The sequence below is a fragment of the Silene latifolia genome, chromosome Y, assembly GCF_048544455.1.
Source record: "Silene latifolia isolate original U9 population chromosome Y, ASM4854445v1, whole genome shotgun sequence".
NCBI lineage: Eukaryota > Viridiplantae > Streptophyta > Magnoliopsida > Caryophyllales > Caryophyllaceae > Silene > Silene latifolia.
In genome coordinates, this window is record NC_133538.1 from 263,588,194 (window position 1) to 263,593,126 (window position 4,933).

The 4,933-nt window shown below is 41.2% G+C and overlaps 1 non-coding gene across 1 annotated transcript; it reads left to right on the plus strand.

The window, feature by feature from the left end:
- The first annotated feature begins 4,454 nt into the window (after positions 1–4,454).
- On the plus strand, positions 4,455–4,561 carry LOC141634939 (small nucleolar RNA R71). The gene has a single exon (XR_012539653.1). It is a non-coding gene; the product is annotated as a small nucleolar RNA R71 (small nucleolar RNA).
- The last annotated feature ends 372 nt before the right edge of the window (positions 4,562–4,933 follow it).

Sequence of the window (4,933 nt, forward strand, 5' to 3'; positions counted from 1 at the left end):
GGATATTGGGCTAAGTATGCATCTCCCCGATCCTTATAAGCTTGTTTGTGCATCTCTTGCATAAGTAGAGCCATGTAGTCATTGCCCGCTTCAACACCTTCGGGTTTGAACTCTTGATATTTGAATGGATAGGGTGGTGTGACAATGGAGGAGGAGGGCATTTCAATTTCACCCCTTTGTTGACGGATGATGTATTCGGCTTCTTTTGAGAGGAAAGAAGGTAGTTCGTCCGATGGACACTCAAACGACATATCTTAGAAGGCAAAGTAAAAGATCTAGCATCATTGGTAAGCCACCCATATTTGGTGTCAAGAGGGTTATGCGTGACCCACTTGTACTTGTTAATCATGGCATCCATGTCAATGAGATGACCTCCTTTTTTCGCCACATACTTGTTATCCTTGTTGAAATTCGGATCAAAATACTTAGCCAAAAGAGTGACTAGACCTCCATTTACAATAAAAGCGGTGCCTTCCTTTCCACAATCAACATTGAGCCATCTTTCCACCAAAAGCCTTAGAGAATTGTAAGTCTTGGTGAATTCCCTTCCAATATTTAAGGCAGACTCAAGTAGAATACAATCGAGCTTGGTAAAGTGGTTAGTGTCTTTTCTTGCAATGATAGTATTCCCGATGACCTTGTGCCACACTCTAATGCCCGGATGGTGGACTAATAAGGCGCTACAAGCATGATTGTTATCAAATTTCTTCCCGGAAATCGCCTCCCAAAGAGGAGCGGGGTCATATTTTTCGGGCTTCTTGTAATAACGAGGTGAATCACTAAGACCTAATGCTTTACTCAAGTCATCAAAGGTGATGCGCCTATTCACATTGGCAAGGCGAAACTCGATGTATTCTCTAGTCCCTACCTTATGCACTTTCAATGAACTCAAGAATTCCAAGGTAAGGGAGGGGTATGTCAATTCTCTTGTAGCAAACAATTTTCCCAACCCCATGGCTTCAAAGAAGGCTTTTGTTTGTTCAAGGACACCCAATTTGTTCAAGGCATCTTCACAAATGAATTTGGTGGGTAGAAAGGATTTCCTAGCATACTTGGCAAATGTATCCCTATGGGAGTTAGAAATGAAAATTACCTCCGGATAGTTTGATAATTGAGCAATTTCCGGAGTTGTTGATGTTGTCGCTTCCAAGGGAGGATTTTGTTGTTGTTGAACTTCCAAGTTTGCACTAGCAACCACCATAGCCCAATGAGGCTTTCTTTGCTTGAAGACATTGTTGCCTTGTGGAGAGTGCCTTTGCCTTAGGTGCCTTTATTGATCCTTTTGTTCTTGCCATTGATGAAAATACCAAGAAAAGAGTGAAAATCTTCAATTTCTAAGTATACCCAAATTGATTTTAAGATGAAAGGCATTGCCTTTGTAATTCAAAAATTGACTCAAAGGTTGAAGATTTTGGTATTTGGATTGATTTTTGTTGGAAGAGGAGTGATTAATTGTTGTTGTAAGGAAGTTTGGATTTGATTTTGTTGAATTTGGTTGAGGAAATCTTGTTTTGGTGATGGAGAGGATGAGGATTTTGAGTTTTGGGGTTTATGTGTAGTGTTTTGAATGAATGAATGAAGAAATGAATGTGGGAGGGGTATTTAAAATACCATAAAATTTTGAAACTGCAGGGGAAGACGGACGTTTTTCCTTCGGGACGCTCGGATTCTGCCTATTCTGGGTTCAGGATTCTCGCCTAAAGACGGGCGTCTTTCAGCTGGGACGCTCGGATTCTTTGACTACGGGACGAGCGGATTCTGCTGAAGACGGGCAGATTCTGATACAACAAGCTTTTTTATTTTACACTGGTAAAAAGACAGGCGTCTTTCTGCAAAGACGAGCGGATTCTTCAAGACGAGCGTCTTCTCTGCTGGGACGCTCGGATTCTTCGACAGTCCCAAATTTTCAATTTTTCAGTTAAAATGGACGGGCGGATTCTGCCAAAGGCGCTCGGATTTCCTGAAGACGAGCGGATTCCCCTTAAGGACGCTCGGATTCTCCCCGGTCTACCCGGATTCAGTTCCATCCGTGCACTTGTATATCCCGTGTCATTTTTCATTCTTCAAATCCCGTGTTCCTCATTGTAGGGGCACTACTAAGGCATGAATAGCCTAGGCAATTTCTATCCCCACACTAAGCTAAAGCACTACACATCAATTAAATCGTTAGTCCCTCCCTCACTTCTCTCAAAAATGGTAATTACCTTGATCAAAGCGTAAAAATCCAAAAATGACAAAAATGCAATGTAATAATTAAAATGTAAGTTAGGGAGTTAGAAATATTTACAAGTGGTGGTTTGGAGATGACTCCACCAAACTCTCATCCTTAGTGAGATGTCATGGGGGCATGTCCAAGGTGTTGTTGATGTTGCTCAACACCTTGAAGAAGTAGTCAAAAGCTTGTTCATTATCATGATAAAGATCTTCAATAGACCTTTGCCCTTGTTGTCCTTCATGTTGGTCTTTATCGATAGCATTACCAATATAAGGATTGAAAATCCCTTCAAACTCATCGTCCCAAAGACCACAAACTTCATCTACTTGATCACTAAAGATCTCTTGAGTTTATAGAGACAACTCTCCCACTTTCCTATCTTGGCCAATAAGGCCATCCTCTTCATTGTTTGACTTTGGTGAGCTTTTCAAGCTCTCTTTGTTACAATTCACTTGCTCTTTGAATGGAGCATCATCAATTTTCTTCTTCCATTGGAATTCCGACTTCTTCCTATCATCCTTCCGGCTATAATGATCAACCATAAAACATGGTTCAAGCCAATGGGGAGCTCTCATGGTCTTGTCAAGATTGAAAGTTATGCTCTCATCTCCCAGTTCTAGAGTGAGCTCTCCATGCTTCACATCAATCACCGCACCCGCGGTGTGCAAGAAAGGTCTTCCTAGAATGATTGGAATGTTGGAGTCTTCTTCCATGTCAACAACGACAAAGTCCACCGGGATGAAAAATTTCCCAACTCTTACGAGAACATCTTCCCATATCCCTAATGGTGTCTTCATCGATCTATCGGCCCTTTGGAGTGTGATATTGGTAAATTTAAGCTCTCCCATCCCTAACCTTTTACTCACCGAGTACGGCATAACGCTCACACTAGCCCCTATATCACATAAGGCTTTGTTGATCGTGGTGTCGCCAATGGTACACGGTATTGAGAAGCTTCCCGGATCTTTAAGTTTTGGAGTTGAACTCCCTTGAAGTATTGCACTACTCACCTTAGTGAAGGCGATAGTCTCAAGCTTCCGGATTGACTTCTTCTTTGTGAGGATGTCTTTCATGTATTTTGCATAGGCCGGCACGTGATTGATTAATTCCGTGAAAGGAATTGAGACTTCTAAATTCTTCACAATTTCCATAAATTTTCCAAGTTGGTCACCAAATTTGGGCTTGGGTTGACCACTCGGAAAAGGAAGTCTAATCACAATGGGCTCCTTCTCCTTGACCTTGTCTTCATTTTTCATTGAAATTTCTTCTTTTGATGGTTCTCCATCCTTGGAGTTTTGCACAATTTCTTCTTTGTCACTAGCTTCCACAACTTCATCCTCAACTTGCTTCTTCGGTGCTTCATACCTTGTACCACTCCTCAAGTGAATGACACTAACCGTTTCATGTCTTGGGGGATTACTTTGAGGTGGTAATTGCCCCTTTTGTCTTTGTGACCTTGAAGATGCTAGTTGAGTCAATTGGTTTCCAACATTTTGGTGTGAGCTAGGATGTTGTTGATGGTGATTTCCTTTGCTTGACTATCCTTTTGCATTTGAGTGAAAAACTCTTGTTGATTCTTTGGCAGTTGGAGGACCGCTTTTTGAACATCAAAACCTTGGTCATTTTGTTGATTGTATGGAGTTTGATTTTGGTAACCTTGGTTTTGGTTGTAAAAGGGCCTTTGATTTTGGTTTCTCATGGGAGGTGGGGTGTATGTTGGTTGAGGGTTTTGAACATTTTGGCTTTTATATGAGAGATTTGGATGGAATTTGGTGTTTTCATTGTAATAGTTTGAATAAGGGGTACCACTCTTGTATGCTTGAAAAGCATTCACTTGTTCATTTGTTCCCCTACATTCACTTTGATCATGTCTCAAAGTTCCACAATTCTCACATATCCCACTTGGGATTGATGAAGATGCCGTCATGGCATTAACATGATGATTTTGAGTCTTCTTCAAGTCTAGCCATAGCTTTTTCAAACTTCAAATTAATGGTATCAATGTGAGCACTAAGTTGAGCACCCAATTGAGTAATGGAGTCCACTTCATGCTTTCCTCCTCTATTAGCCTTACGGGGTCTACTATATTGTGAGTTATGGACCGCCATTTCCTCAATTTTGTTCCAAGTTTGATTGTCATCAACATTTGGTGAACATTCCATTTGATCCCATGTTGAGAATGTTTCTTGAGTCTTCATAAAGACCGTTCCAAAATTGTTGTACCAAGAACCACTCGCTAAGTCCATGGTGAGGACATGAGCGACAAATTCCTTTGAATCGCTCCCAAGCTTCATACAAAGATTCTTCATCTCTTTGCTTAAAGCCCGTAACTTGAGCTCTTAGCATGTTAGTCTTTTCCGGTGGATAGAACTTTTTGTAGAAAGATAGAGCCAACTTATTCCAAGAATCAATTCCGAGAGAAGCCTTATCAAGGCCTTTCAACCATTGTTTCGCGGTGCCAATTAGAGAAAAAGGAAATAAGACCCATCGAATTTGGTCTTGAGTTACACCGGTTTGTGATATCGCATCACAATAGTCACAAAAAGTCTCCATATTAGAATGAGGGTCTTCACTAGGCATCCCCCCAAATTGGCTTTTATCGACTAATTGGATAAATGCGGATTTGGCAATGAAATTTCCGGTTAGATTTGTGGTGTGGGAGTACCATTGGGTAGGTTCTCCTCGGTTGGTACGGAATGTGATGAAAACTTAGGCATT